Source organism: Canis aureus, chromosome 33 (genome assembly GCF_053574225.1).
Source record: "Canis aureus isolate CA01 chromosome 33, VMU_Caureus_v.1.0, whole genome shotgun sequence".
Classification (NCBI taxonomy): domain Eukaryota; kingdom Metazoa; phylum Chordata; class Mammalia; order Carnivora; family Canidae; genus Canis; species Canis aureus.
In genome coordinates this window covers 32,154,222-32,171,061 of record NC_135643.1, presented here as the reverse complement: position 1 = coordinate 32,171,061, position 16,840 = coordinate 32,154,222, and the positions used below count along the sequence as shown (strand labels likewise).

The 16,840-nt window shown below is 32.8% G+C and overlaps 1 protein-coding gene across 7 annotated transcripts in view; it reads left to right on the top strand.

Moving 5' to 3' along the window:
- LOC144303892 (uncharacterized) overlaps window positions 1–16,840 on the top strand; it is a 305,981-nt gene that overhangs the window by 159,741 nt on the left and 129,400 nt on the right. The window contains exons 5-6 of one of the 7 annotated variants that reach the window (XR_013370919.1): window positions 13,541–13,708; window positions 14,817–15,105. The exons of 5 other annotated variants lie outside the window; for them this stretch is intronic. The gene's annotated coding sequence lies outside the window, so the exon portion shown is untranslated. Of the gene's footprint in view, window positions 1–13,540; window positions 13,751–14,816; window positions 15,106–16,840 lie in introns of those variants that run through there. One more of the 7 variants, XR_013370917.1, reaches the window with a different exon arrangement.

The window sequence follows — 16,840 nt, the reverse complement described above, 5'->3', positions numbered from 1 at the left end:
ACACACAGAGAGGCAGAGACACAGGCAGAGGGAGAAGCAGGCTCCATGCAGGGAGCCCAGGACTCCAGGATCGTGCCCTGGGCCAAAGAGAGGTGCTCAACTGCTGAGCCACCCAGGTGTCCCAAGTCTCAATAGATCTCTTAAGGCCACATAGAGAGTGACAGAACCAGGATTAAGATTGAAAGAGCCTGGCTTTAGCGTCTGTTCCTAATTGTAATCATCCTGGGTGCTAAATCAAAGAAGCAAGCTGCAGAGTACCCAGCAAAGCCCTCAGACAGGGTGGTCCCAGGTCTTGGAGCCGCATTAACAGAGAGTGAATATTGGCAGCATTATTTTTTTTCAGCACCGAATGGAGAGTAAACCCAAATAGGGCTCTACTGATAGACAGTGATTGCACTAGAAATATACACTGACTAACTTCATTAGCAGAGTCTTAGGTGATGGCTTTAATATATAAGCACTTTGGTTCTTTCAAATGACATGAAAGGACAGAAGTACACAGAAGAAGTCAAATAAATGGACAGTGCAAAGACAGAAGGAGACTGATGTGCACCAGAACAGAGACAGTGTCTATAAGAATTTTCACCAATTATTAGAGAGGAAATATTTGGAAATTTGTATTGGAGCCTTATTGCATATGAGTTGTAGTTTTACACAATGGACCTTTGAACAATGGGGGTTTTAAGGCTCCAAGCGCCCCAGACCCTCATTGCACAGTTAAAAATCCATGTGTAAGTTTTGACTCCCCAAATTATAATTAGGTTAATTATAATTATACTTCATTCAATACTGTAGGTTTAGTGATTATTCAATAATTCTCTTCATTTTCTTCACGAAACCTGAGTTGAAGGGTACTTTGAGCTATTGTGCCTTGAGTTGCTCTTCTGGCCTGGGAGACCGGACCCTACCTTGACTATCATGGTCAAGATTCTGGTGATCATGGTTAATCTGCCAGTCTTGGGGTCAGTCTTGTCCCCTTTCATGATGCCACCTGGGTATGCTGTCTTAGGTCTGTGTTCTGGAAATTCATAGTGATTGGCTTCTCTCAGTTGAATGCAGTTAAGTGGCCCTCCACAGTGCCTAGCTCCTGGACATTGTGTCTTAACTCGGGGTGGAAATACAAATTCATATGCTCTTGAACAAACTACTGATGTCTGAAGTATGAGGAAGACTGATTAGAACAAGAAAAGTAACAGCAAGAACTGTTGAGCTGTTTGAATACATTGGCAGAAAAGATAAAAAAAGAAAACTTATCTGTAAAACTGATTATGTGGATAGTCTTCAGAATGATTTAGAGGCTTTGGAGTGATCAGGCCATCACAAGCTTGGCTGTGGTTATAAGATGTTCTCTCTCTTCTTTTACATTCCTGGCTGACATTCAAAATTCTGAGAGGTGGCAGTTAAGGCTTCACACAGCTGTCAGCATCTTTGTGGGCATCTGAGTGGGCATGGGGCCTGCACATGGCAGTGAGTCTGGCACGGGCCTTCCTCTCTACACTGGGGCTCTGGGTGAAGTATTGGCAAGGCCAGCCTCGGTATTACGGTATTACGTGGGCTTGCATTGAGGAAATGTCTTGACTTCCACCTAGTGGCAATTGCAAATGGGTCAATCATTCTTTCCTGTTGAGGGACATTTCAGACGAACAGCCTTTCCAAGCATGGGACTTGGGGACTTCCTAACTGCTTCCTATAAGGGCAGGCCTATTCTGAGTGCTAACAAAAAATATAACCTTGTTGGGTGCACCTTCAGAGAGAAACTTAATTTCACAGCAAGTATCAAAGGGATGTTCTCATCAAAGGGAAAATGAAAACTTAACTTTTATTTATTTTTTTTTTAAAACTTAACTTTTAATAGTAAAGTTAGTTTACTATTAAAAGTCAAAACTGCATGTTTTCCAATAATTATGAGAAAGCAAATATATGGTTAAATTCCTCTCTATTCTCAAAATTACTGTTTTATTTGACACAGAATAATAATGCAACATTCTAGATTAATTTATATCATTTATCATTTTAAATCACTTGCATTCATGTACTAATGTTACTTCACTTGGAAAACTAAGGAAATTAGAATACTGATTTATGGAACCTCTTCCTTATCTCTCATTATATTTTTTCCTAAAGATTTATATGTAAAATATACTCTTTGTCAATGATTAATGACAATTTAAGATACTTTTACTTCTTGGAAATTGTTTCAACATTTTTTTTTTTAATTTAGAAAAATCAAACTTGGGCAGCCAAGTTTATTCAAGCCATGAATAAATTCAGCGGTTTAGCACCGCCTTCAGCCCAGGGCCGGATCCTGGAGACCTGGAATCGAGTCCCACATCGGGCTCCCTCCATGGCGCCTGCTTTTCCCTCTGCCTGTGTCTCCGCCTCTCTCTCTCCCTCTCTCTGTGTCTGTCATGAATAAATAAATGAAATCTTAAAAAAAAAAATCCCAAGCCTTTAAAAAAAAAAAATCAAACTTTCCATCCACGTTGAAGCAAATGGTGGGTATTTGTCATTTCTAATAGCTGAGTAATATTCCATTGTATACATAAACCACATCTTTTTTATCCAGTCATCTTTCGTTGGACACCGAGGCTCCTTCCACTGGGGGTTATTCTGTATGTTAGTAAATTGAACACCAATAAAAAATAAATTAAAAAAAATCAAACTTTTATTCCATCTTTTGCTCAATACTTTGCAATCAACTTAATGTCCTCAAAATTTGGCTTCTATTATGCAATTTAATACTCTGATTTGATTCTGAATATAAAGATCCAGTATAATTTTAAAATACAGTAAAACTATAAATATTTGATTAAATTTTGTATCTATGAAATTCCTTTGTTAATGTTAAATCAATAAAACATTCTATAAAAATAAAAATATGATGTATTCCTAGTTTTAAATGTTTGCTATGTACAAGAATATAGAATTGTAAAAATTAAATTCAAATTCTTTGGACACATGTATCAATATGATTATTAAAGCATAGCGTGTGGCTTTTTAAATGTGATGTTTTAAAGGCAGGGAGGGAAGATCTCACATCATCAGTTTTAGGTTAGACAGACTGGCCTTGGGCACAGAATGCAGCATGTTAGCTGAAGTTTTATCATCTGAAAAATGCACGTGATAAAATACACATAATGTTTGTTGTGGTGATAAACTTATTTAATGTTTTTAAGCACCTAGTATAATGCTGAGAACATAAGTCTCAAAAAGACCTTTATTATTATGATGATACATAATAATAGTATTGTTTTCTCTTTCTAATATTTACTTCTCAGCTAACCAATAATTCTGTATTAGTTTTATACCAAGAAAAACATGTAGTATGTAACAGTGCAATAATCTTTTAATGTTTTTATCAACTTACTTAGAATTATATTAAAATTAATATTTCTCTTTTTTTTGTCTATAAAAATGTAACTATGCATCCATACCCATGTAGTTACATTTTTGTAGACAAAAAAACTAGTATTTTTTTTGGTTTATTTTATATTTTTCTTTTCCTGCTTCTTTAGATTTTATCAGAAATTTGAATTTTCTTAATAGGAATAAAGAAATATCTATGATATGTATAGACTAAATTCAATTAATATTCTCCAGTTAACTATTGATATTCTCAGTTAAATATATTAGTGCCTAATTAAATAGTTGAAAATATTATACTTGGTTACATTATTAGCCTAAGTGGTATACACATCATTTATTGTTTAATCATAAATTTATGAAAAATGATTTTCATCTCCCAGTTTAAAATTTGAGTGATTAAATTAAATTTAGTGAAACACATTTGACCCTAAGTCTCCAATGAGAAAGGTTATTTTAGGTAACTAAAATTACAAATTGTATCATCATTTCCATTGAGAAGCGTTATTTTCTCCCTCTTTTTATTGTCTTATGATTTTTAAAAGGTCTCAGCTTATTGAAATGTCTATAGTATTGAATATGATCAAGTAGGTCGTAGACTTACAGCTTTGGCTCAAGCAGATCCCATAAATTTGGGAAGAATTCTCATTGTTGATTTAAGTGGTTCTGATGACCAATGCCGAAATCATAGCAACTTGGTTCTACTCATTTCAAAAAAATATATTTACACAGCGTTGTTGGAATACATAAAAGATGATATTTGTTTTTTCTGTTTTAGTCCTTAACAGCATCATTAGTAGCACAGCCCTCATTCACATTGCAGAACTAGTTATTCAGGGAACTCTGATTCAACAGATAGTGTGCTGTTAGGCTGCTCACTTCACTCCTTAACTTTTTCCTTTTTTATGAAGTATGCTCCATGTAGTCCCTGCATTCCTGGAGGTGAGGGCTCAGAAATCTGTTTATATCACAAATAACAGAGTATAATGGGGTTCTTTCTGCTTTTTAACTCTGGGCCCAAATAATTATCATCTACTTGAAAAGACTAGATACAGATATAGATATAGATGTGAATATAATATAGAGATTGGTTTTGATGCTAGCAAAACTCATCTAAATGCAGTAAGGGAAAATAGTCTGGGGTTCTAGAATATAAAGTATAAAAGGAAAAGTAAAGATAAAAGTGGACCAAATTTTTCATTTTCATATTTTGAGTTTTAGTTGCTTGCATTATAATCTATTTCTAAAATATTACAAGGAAATATTGTATATGTGTATATACATGTATTATATTTACATATCTCCCTTTCTCCATAACTATATAATCCATATCTATGTTTATGCATATATATATTTGTATATAAGATTTTATTAACTTTGTAAGTTGAATATAAGACTACACTTGGGTTGAATTTATGTTATTACTGATAAATTAAAAAAAAATGACCAGTTTGGTTGTATTATTCTTTTTCAGTAATAAAGCTGAGGTATCCTAAGTTATTTCTTCCAGTTTAGTTTTATAGTTTTGATATGGTGAAAAGGTAGACCAACTTCTTTCATTTCAGGAATTACATTTTACATACAAATCTTTAGCAAGGGGATGTCTGGGTGGCTCAGCAGTTGAGTGTTTCTTTGGCTCAGAGCGTGATCCCAGGATCCGGGATGGAATCCCTCATCGGGCTCCTTGAGATAACCTGCTTCTCCCTTTGCCTGTGTCTCTGCCTCTGTGTGTGTGTGTCTTTCATGAATAAATAAATAAAATCTTAAAAAAATTTTTTTAGCAAGTATTACCTTTTTTTGTACAAAGGAAATGAGAAAATTTTATTATATATTTTATATAAATTACATAAAAACCCTATAAAAAACTTCTCATAGAAATTAAGAGCTCAGCATAAAAATATATTTGTCTTTCTGAGTAACATTTATACCTCAATACACTCAGTTTTCTAGAGAGTCTATTTATGATTGCAGTTTTCTTTATGGGCACAATAGTGATGGAGAAAAGAATAGAAAACTTGCACATTTAGTTAGTAAGCAATAAGATTTTGGTGTCCTACTCTTTTCACTTCCCCCAACCCTGATTAAAATGAATTTCACTAAACTAACTTATATTAAAAAAATACATTCCCCAACTATGCACAAGGTGTTAGATGACTCCAACCAACTCTGTAAAGGTATCCTTCTAGAGGATTGTACTCAGTCCTGGGTATCATACTTTCAACAATATATCAAATTATACTTCTTCTGGGGGAAAAGTCCACGAAGACAAGAGATTTAAAACCATTCCATATAGGAAGAGTGAACAAAACTACTTAACTACTTAAGAGGAAAAGAAAAGGCTCAGGGGAATGGTTGGAGCTCTCTTCAACTATCACAGGGCTCTCTCCTGGAAAAGAGTTGAATTTGTTCTGCATAAACCTAAAAATGATCACAGAGCTCCTGGCTGACACTGTAATGGAAGGATTTAGTCTAGATATAAAGATGAATTTCTGGGACAGCTTGGGTGGCTCAGCGGCTTAGTGCCGCCTTCATCCCAGGGCGTGATACTGGAGACAGGGATAGAGCCCCGCATCAGGTTCCCTGTATGGAGCCTGTTTCTCCCTCTGCCTGTGTCTCTGCCTTTCTCTCTCTCTCTCTGTGTCTCTCATGAATAAGTAAATAAAATCTTTAAAAACAAAATAAAGATGAATTTCTCTATGGTCGGATCTGCTCAAAGAAAAAGATTGACAACTTGAGATGTAGTGAGTGAGCATAGCCTGGATAACCCCTTGACAAGGGGTGGCTCTTTCGTAAGGGGTGTGGTTGGATTAAATTACCTTCAATAGTCTTTTCAAACCTGAGATTCTATAATTTGTTTTAACCTTGTGTCAGATTTGTTCTAAAGAGCTGAGAGCTGGAACAGCTGTTGTCTTTACTTTTTTTAAAAAAAGAGATTTGTACGTTTATCATACACCAATACAGCAATCCCATAATTGTCTACATGAGAGGGATATTTAATATTTCATGCCAGGTATGATTCCTGTTGTTAAGAATCAAATTCATCTTGTTTTACTTATGCAATCTTTATATGGAAATATCTTCACAGAAGCCATTGCATTGTGTTCATAAAACTTCATTTGAGATTTTAATGGTCAAAATTTGTGGCCAGTGGTGGACTTGTATGCTTGTTTAAGTATGTAAATATTTAATATTGGTTGTCTGAATCACTCTATGTTACTCTCTTTGGTATGAAAAGTAATGCTTTGAAGGGCTGTCTTTTCTCTTACACCCTGATTCCACGAGTTGTTCGGCCTAATGAATAAATATGGTAATTTTCAGACGTGAGATTTGAAATCAGGTCTATCTGGAGATGTGTCTCACTCCTTGATATAAGAGGTCAAGTGACTTACATAGGGCTTTAGAGATTAAAAAAATCAGGATTTAGTGATATATTGGATTTGTTTGCTCCACATAATTCCTTCCAGATTCTTTTGTATTCTCACTATCTCTGACTTTAATAATGGGGGGGAGGAGGAGAGGAGAAAGAAAGAAGAGCTTCTGGCTTAAGGTATCTCTAATTTGCTTCAATGCAAGGTTGTAAAAATTTTTAAGAACTTAAATTATTAAGGAATTTGAGAAATTGGAAGGAGAAAAAAATAAAGTTGCTTCTAAAATTAGAAAATTAGAAAGAAAGTGTAAAGACTCTTTTCTCCTTTAGCCTTCCTTTAGAATTAACCCCTTTAGGGAATAACTCTGGAGCTAATGGTCTCCCACTGGTGGATCTTCATACATAGATATATTCGAGTAATACTCTCATCTGTCAAGAAATATTACAATGTGACGGGAAAAATTGTAAAATTTTATGTTTTATTCAATGTATTTACTCGATGTAACATTTTCTGTGCTAAACAGAACAAATCATAAGGAACTGTTTAGGGAAAGTGGGAATAGACAGCTTTTTAACGGAGAACGGCATATCATGAATGGCCTGTAGATGGAGCTCTTCGCAAAGTTTTTAAGTAGAGTATGAAGCCAGCATCTGGATATCTGTGCTTGTTTGCAGCCTTTTAAAACTTACCTTTTCCCTTAAACTCTGTTTTATAATCTGTTTGAAATATAAGCTTAGGCACTGTGTTTTTAAAATTCCAAAGAATTAAGGAAAATTATATAAAAGTTTTGATTTGAGGATCATATTGCTGCAGATGGTAGCCTAATTTATATCTTAAAAGAACTCTTAGCAGTTGTCGTTATTTTGTTTTCCTGTGACTCTTCCATGGACTCATTTTTGGTCATAGTGATCATAGTTCATTGTATGATGTTCATGGTGGACATCTTACGTTAATTGCACTTGATACCTCTTTTTCCACGGCTATCATGTTTATCTTTCCTATTTATTTTCCTTTCAGATATGAGATGCCACATGCAGAAAAAAAAAACCCACATATCTTTCAGATGTATGTTAGCAATGCTTTAGAGCTGTTTTGTGATCCAAAGGAAATATTTTCTGTAGCAATCTGTTATCTAGTTTTATTTTTTAAATGAATATCTATATCCCCTCCTTTAACATATTTATTGAAGGGAATTTATTGTCGCTCTTAGTATACACTTGCTAAATCTTTTTGATGTCTTATATTTCTTCATTTTTCACATTTATACATAGATATTTTATAACCCTAGGATTATTTTAGGAATGGAGCTTTGTTTTTCTGTAATATTTTAGTATGGATAGGGACACATTCACTTTTTAAAATCTTGCTAACTTAGGATTCAGTGTGAAGTCTATGAGAAAAAGTTTTCAGTATTTTCTCTATTTCTTTGTGTTTTAGTCAAGCTGCCTACTGAACATTGTCTGAGATAACTCAGTTAATCATAATCATGTCTGATTATATTTTTAATTCTAAAATTTTAGGTCACAAAGTTTGAAGTCATTCTAAACGACAGGTGAGATAGTCTCCAATGTGAATAAAACATATTTTGTCATATCTATTCCTTAATTCATTGTTATGTGATGGTTTAATTAAGATGTTTAATCAGCTTCAGAGATGAATGGTAAGAATCTCGTCCACTTTCTTGCTCACTTTTTAAAAAATTGAGTTATAAAGAGCACTGCATAAATAACTGGAAAATATCATCTTTACTCCATTTAATTGTAAACTGAAATCCTAAAGTTTTACTGTCTCAAAACAAAAATTAAAATGTATGCAAATCTCAGGTGGCATATTTTGGTGTAGCTAATAAACATTACTGTATTTGTTTATATGTTTTTAACTACACACACATATGTATACATATGTTAAGGATGAAGTCTGGCCAGAGTATTGGGATGACTTAAAAAAAAATGAAAGAACAATTAATGTATAGGACACCTGGGTGGCTTAGTGGTTGAACGTCTACCTTTGGCTCAGGGCAAAGGATCCAGTTCAGGGATCGAGTCCTACATCAGGATCTCTGTGAGGAGCCTGCTTCTCCCTCTGCCTATATCTCTGCCTCTTTCTGTGTCTCTCATGAATAAATAAATAAAATCTTTTTTAAAAAAAGAACAATGAATGTCTGATTACAGTTTAGTGAAAAAATGTTAAAAATACCCATGAATGGTAGTAACAAATTTGTTTTTTCTTTCTTTAAATAAATGTAAAACAAATGATTGCAGTTATACAATGGGTCTTTTGAAATATGGAATTTTTATAGCCTAATACAGAGTTTTGAATATCCATTTAAAATATTATAATAATTCTTGGTCTTTTATTATATAGAAACTTCACTATATTAATAGTTTGCTTTGTATGAGCTAGATCTTTAGGGAACATCAACTTACCACCTTTTCTTTTTTTTTTTTTAAATTTTTACTTATTCATGAGAGACAAAAACAAAGGCAGAGGGAGAAATAGGCTCTCTGTGGAGAGCTTGGTGTGGGGACTAGATCTTAGGACCCGGGGATCATGCCCTGAGCTGAAGGCAGACGTTCAATTACTGAACCACAGGTGCCCCACTACCTTTTCTTGAGAAGTTTGTGGATGTACCAAAGTTTGATGGCCTTGGTTATATTAGTACTTTCACATAATGTGTTAACCTGGCATTAACATTTTAAACTGAGATTGAATCTATTTGCTTTAGTTTGGATGTTGACCAGCAGGAAATGTAGACCTTTGAAGTAATCTCTCTCTAGGAGAAATCCTAGCAGAAACTCTTCAAGAAACTTTGCTGAACTTCCAGTATCTCCCCATCCCTAGCGACTCTTGACTAAGCACCCTTCAATTGCTCCTTAACTTTTCCATTGCATTTATAACACTATATTATCATCACCTTGCTCTCTTCCCTTCTTAATAGATTAAGAACAAGAATATGGCTTATATTATTACAAAGATTAACTCAGTGAATAGATATTTTGGCATGTGATAATTATTAATGAATACATCAGGATTTTATAGCATCTGGCTGAATACACATGGTCTCCTTCAAAACAACAAGCCCACTAATGAGACCATTATTCTTGCAACTACAATTTCTATACACTTCCATTTATATTGTGAATTTAGAAACTTGAATCTTTTTTTCCCTGAAACTAGCAATAGTATTAGTTTGAGAGTCTTTTATCTGTAACTTGGCTTTCAGCAACTTAAAATGAATAGTTATTTTCTTTCATGGTGGTATACTTTTACATTCTTTTGATACTACGTTTAGAATATGATTTTAAAAATCATTAATGTTTTAAAAAGGTAAATTTCTTGTTGCATTAATTTGTCAACATAATATTGTCCTGAATAGTTATTTCTAGATGAGATTTGGAGGGATACAAAGAGTGGCATCGTCATAGTAGTCTATGAATGAAATAGACTGTAAAACTGTCCATTTGATTTAATGCTTTAAAGTAATGTGAATTGTTTTCTTGACACTGTAATAAAATCATCTGAAATCCATTAAAATCCACTTGGAGCCCATGAAATTCAGAAGACAGAGAAATCATTTAATTCCCTTATGGCATAATGGAAGAAATGAAAATCTTACATGGTACTAGTGATTAAAATCCCAGCTCAGTAGTCTTTTCAGCCATTTGGTCTCTTCTTCGTTTACTCCTACCTTTGTAGATGAGACCCTTGAGATTTTGGTTTAATTCCCAATGGCTTTAACATGATCCCAAATACCATGGAAAAATGCCCCATCCATTGCTACATTGATTTTTTCTTAGTCACTTATTTGCATGTTTAAGAGATTATCTAAGGAACTTAGAAAGGTGTTTTTCCCTTCCTCTCAAGAGCCCTATGAACATGTTAAATTACTTCCTTTACCACCTTGCCACATCCTCTTTCAAACCTTTTTTGTCTTGAGTTTTGCGGTCTGTTTGAGACTGATGAATAAGAACTATTCATAGATCTCTCACTAACCCAGCAGATTAAGAGTCTCTCTGGGTATTTCCAGTGCTAAAAAATTAGACTGACTAGTATAATACTTAATTAATTTTTGTACTTAATTTTTTGAATAAAAAATTATATATGATATATATAAATATATAACATACACATACAACCAGAAAGCTATGATGTCTTTGAACATTATATTTTCTTTTTAAAAAGTTAAAAACAAAATTTACTTTATTTTGGTAGGATTTAAGGTAACATAGGAGAAAAAAATCATTAGCAAAGCATGAACTACAAAGACGCAAACTGAAAAAGATCGACTTATGGTTTGTTATGCAGGAAAAAATGTTTGCAGGGAACAGTGGCTATAATTAGAATTTAAGTGAACACTCTTGTTACTAAAATGAGCTATATGCATTTTTACAGGAAAACAGGGTTGGGTTTTAAAAATAATCTAAATCAGAGTTAACTCATAGTGGATTGTGGTCAGGCAAGGAAAAACAGCACAACTAATTAAAACAGAAAAACAATGATATCATACATCTCTTTGGTTCTTTATTTTGGATGTCAGGGTATGAGGAGAGGCAGCTTGATAAGAAGAATGTGGTGATGTTGGCAACTTGAGGCAATTTTGAGCATTTTAGATACTGATAGCATTAAAAAAAAATCTAAATTCTATACTAAAGACGCTTTCCTTGTGGCAATTTTCCATTAATTCACCAACACTTTTCAACAGGAGTTAGAGTATTCCCTATAATTTATAAATCAAAGAAAATCTAAAATAAAATAGGAAATTGATTTTCCTAGGGTACATGAACAAGAATAGGGAAAGGGAAGTGAAGTGGAGGTTAAAATATACATAACTTTAAAGGATATATATGCATGTATATAATATGTATGCTTAAAAATATATACATATATGCTTTTTATTGGTAATTTAGTAATGAATGAGAGTTCCTGTTGCTCCACATCCTTGCCAGCATTTGGTGGTGTCAGTGTTCTGGATCTTAACTATTCAAATAGACGTGTAGTGGTATCTCATTGTTTTAATTTGCATTTCTCTGATGACATAAGTTGTGGAGAATTGTTTTGTATGCTTATCACAAATTTTTAATTGCTCCAGTGAAATAGAAATAAACCCTGAGAAGTACTTCAGAAAGAGTGACTTTATGCCAATTATTATTTATTCACTATCTTAACAGATTTTAACAACTAAGTACATGTGATAAACATTGTAGAAGTACAGACATCTTTCTGAAGTCAGTCACAGAATTCTTTTTGTTTTGGTTGATGTATATCTCTGAAATTATAGAATAATGAAAAACATTTCACTTTATATCCAAATATTATATATATTTGGCTCTTTATAGAGCAGGCTCTATATAAAGCAGGCTCTATATAAAACAGTAGAATTTAGCTATTTCATATTTTACATATATAGATATGTGATAAAATGATAGCAATTTAGAAGTACTATGGAGTTGAATATATCTTTCTAGAACTCTTTACCAATCCAGATAGAGATCATAGCATCTCAAAGGAAGATAACCAATTCCATTCTTTGTCATCTCTAATTATTGAAGCAATTATTCTAATATTGAGTTATAATTTGCCTTGCTGTATCTTATTCCTCTTCCATAGAGTTGAGTCAGTATTTAAAGGTGATTAAAAAAATAAAGGTGATTAAAAATAAAGGATGAATATGTCCCACCTTGTCTTTCCCTAATTTATTTAATGATGCATGAATGATTAATTTATGGGTTTCAGTACCCTCTTTTACTCTTCTAATTGAGTCCATTTTGTCAAAATTTCTTAGGATTTATGATCTGATGAGTACAGAATAAAACAGGATTACTAGTCCCTGATCTGCACTTTATCTATACCAACATAGCCAAAGATTGCATTAGGCTTTGAAACTACCTCACACTTTTGGATCATAGTAAACCTATTATTAATTCAACCTATTATTAATTCAAGGATGGTTTTTAAATTGGTTGTTCTAATCTTGGACTTTAAATGCTGAAGTGTGGAACCCAAATAATTCATCAACCAATAAATGTTTATTGAGCACCTACTAAATGGCAGATTCTGCATAATATCCTGAGGATACATAATGGTATAGAACCAATTATTGCTCTTACAGAACTTAGATTCTCAGAGAAGAACAACACTATAAGGAATGAGCATGGAATCAATGCTACTTGGTTCAAAGATTAGAAGTAAAGTGGAGAAAGGCATCCATAGTTTACAAGAAGAATTCCATGTTAACTCTTTTTTTGCTACATTTTTTTTCTCCTTGAGATATCAATTTTTTCCAGAAATTCCTTATCAATTAATTTATATTGTCACATAGTAAAATTTCATTCAATTGGAACATTTTTTATTCCATTATTATTTTTATTATTGATACTCATACAAGATACTCCTCCATTTATTGATTTATTTATTTGTCTTTGTTTTTTAAGGATTTTGTATATTTGAATGACAGGGAAAGAGAGACAGACAGCCTGCACAAGCAGTGGGGAGGGGTAGAGGAAGAAGCAGGCTCTCCAAAGATCAGGGAGCCCTATGCAGGACCCGATCCCAGGACCTTGGGATCATGACCTGAGCTGAAGGCAGTGGCTTAACTTTTTGAGCCACCAGGCACGCTCTTCTATTTAAATATGACTTACACTTTCATACTCTGCATAGGAACATTTCAGAATGCCCAGTACTTAACTGTCCTCTTCTCTAACCTTTCATTTATTTTCATTTTATGATGATTTTTTAAAGAAAAAAACTAATCTGAAAAGTTAGATAAATATTTGTCTTTTTCTTTTCTTTTTTTTTTCTTCTTTTTTTAGGAGATAATGAGAATTTGAAGACTCTAGAAAGAATAAACTAAAGGGATGTCAAGACCAAAAAAAATATCCTTGTGAAAGGAAAGTATTGATTTAAAGAATCTGGAAACATTTTTTTTACTTGTTGCATTAGCATAACTTTCTAAAACAAAACGAAACAAAAAAAAGAAGGTATGGAACAAGTTTGAGCTATTAAATGTGCTTACATTGTCACTGAATTTGTTGGGTATTTATTTGTCCATAAATTCTACAAATAAAAAGAAATGTCAAAATTTAATATTATTTAAATAATATTAACTAATAATTTATAATAATTAATAATTTAATATTATTCAGATATTATAGATCTGAATAATATTAAGTGACCAATTATTATTATTATTTTCTAAATGACCAATTATGATATCAAACTAATGAGCACCATAATCCATCAGAATTTTTTATAAGGTCTCAACTTTTGCAGAAAGTGTTAAAATATGTTTGAATCTGAGTACAATTAGTAATACTTGATTTGTTTTGGAGATTCATACATTGAATGAAATGCAACTTTGATTTTGCAAAAAATACTGGCGTAGTTGGCCTCTAAAATTGCATATAGGATAGTGCATAGTCATTAATTCTTTTCTCTATTATTGAAATAGAAAAGAAAGGGTAGGTAGGGTGAACCTATATCCTAGATGTGCTGGAATATACTGGTTTATACCTGTTGTAGGTATAAACATTATTTAGGTAGGTTAAGTATTTCAGGACCCCCTTTGATTCAAAGGTGTCCTTGTTTGGATAGAAATATATCTTCACTTTATTATTAGATTCAAGGGCTTAATTTTGTCTAGACAACTAAAGAAAAAACAATCATTTTTTTTCCACAAAAATTTAAGCTAATTTATAATATTTTGAAAAAGTAGCAGAGATCACAAAATCAACCTGTAGTTCTTCAGTTATATCCTGACTCAACTAGTAATTGATTCCTAGGACAATATGAATATTCCACTTTTAATTTCTTAAATCAAAATACTTCTTTCAATTTGCTATGCTCTATGAAGCTTTGAAGGGCCCATCTCAGAGCTTCTAAATATGGATGATAAATATTTTTAAAATATTATTAATAGTCAACATTTTAATCAATGTATAGCATGAGCAAGCACTAAGAACTTTTTATGTGTTACTTTATTTGATCTTCAAAGCAAGAAGACGAGGGAGTATTATTATTATCCCTATTTTATAGCTGAGGAGAATGAAGCTTAGATTGTAATTGTTTTGTGTCATTTCTATCTTCTAGTTTACTGAAGAATTAAGTAAATAGACAAGTTCTAAATCAGCAAGATAAAAAAGGTACATCTCAGCTTATTGGTGAATATAATATTAATATTTGCTTCCTGACTCTCATTAAATGTTGAATTACTTCTGAGATATTACGTTGTTATACAGGGAATATTGCCGACAGAAGATGTAGTCTTTGCATTCCTTGAGTTTTTTAAATTTTATTCTGGATTCAAGCCACATCATTGAACATACATATATGGATAATATTGCTTTGGTGCATTATGAATATGCTTTCTTTTTTTTTTCTTTTTTTATTTATTTATTTTTTAATTTATTTTTTATTGGTGTTCAATTTACTAACATACAGAATAACCCCCTGTGCCCGTCACCCATTCACTCCCACCCCCCGCCCTCCTCCCCTTCCACCACCCCTAGTTCGTTTCCCAGAGTTAGCAGTCTTTACGTTCTGTCTCTTTGAGTGAGGTTCTGTATTATTCCCTGGGTTTACCTTTAAGGGAAAATGAGAAGGTGCCATATTTTTTTTGCTGTTCGTTTGTTTGTTTTTGTTTTTTAGACTGCTTTTTGTTCTTTCTCATAAAGTCCACCAGAGGAAAAGCCATCTTTTTTTGAGTTGTTGATATGCCTTTTAGTTTATGGGCAGTGTGGATTTTGTTTCGGATTATGTTATTTTCTTCCTTTGGTTCCCAGAAAATCAGAGCCAAACTTATGATTCACTTTTTGTATCAAACAGAATTTTCAATGCATATTTCTTGGGCCAACTTTAACTCTGGCTTCCTTTTCTTTCTCTATCGTTACTGGAAAGAACATGGATCTAGAATAAGACCACCTGGGTTCAAATCCCAATCCCAACTGCTCCTCAATTTTGGAACTTTGGGCAAATTCATTAGCCTCTCATAGTCTCAGTTTCTCATCTATAACAAATGAGGATTTTAACAATAGATTGACTCCATAAGGTTGTTATGAGAAATAAAGATAATGCATGTGGAATTCTAACATGATCTGACATATAATATAGTGTGTGTGTTATTTTGCCATTACATTGCTCAATATCAATGAATCTACTCAAATCTTTTTAATACTGAGACTTATAATAAATAAATGTTAAAATGTTGCCTCTTTCTGTGTATGTCGCATGAAACTATAAACTTATGCTCTCACCAAATTTAACTCTTTCTCAAAATATATGTTGTACTAAGTCTACAATCACAAAATACAATATAGATTTTGTTTAGTCTATTTTGCTTATTTTCATAAAATATTTACAGAATTTAGGCAAAAAACAGAGAACTTGAGCGAATAAGTAGCTTTGAATGACATGTAATAGATACTCTGCAAACTTAGAGAAACTGATTACATAAATATAAACTTCTGACTGTGCCAGGATAGAGAAGAAATCTATTAAATAAGTAAATATAAGTCTTATAAAAAGAAAAACATGTATCAAATAAATATGGATCTTTGCAGATACTTAACCTTTTGAAAGTTTTTGTTATGTTGTGTGGGAGGAAGAATTTGAGTTTCAACCACAAAAACAAGCATGTTCAGGCAACTGAACATTTGCAGGAGTGGTTGGACAGGCCCCATTTCTGCAACATGTTCATGAAAGATGGGTTAATTAGGTTAATACTCTGGCCTATTAAAAAACCATTGAGGATAATTAGCTCTTGAGGGGACATTGTATTTAACATTTCCCTTTATTTCATCAAAATTCTACCAAGCTATAAAATAAGAAAACATTTTCAGTTGAAGCCTAGAACTAGTGTTAAATTACAGGAGATAAAAATTGTTTTCATTTTCAATTTGTCTGAGCCTCATTATTAAGAACATTTGCATTATACTTACAGATAGTTTTGTTTGTTTTTGGATTGTTAAGGTTTATCCTGACCTGTATTATTTTCACTTCTCTGACCATAAATACCAGAATTATAGTGGTCAGCCTCACTATTCTGGATATCATCCAGGTCCTGGCTTGGACTGTAGGACATGTCAATGGGAAGATCCAGGGGAGGGGATTTTAAG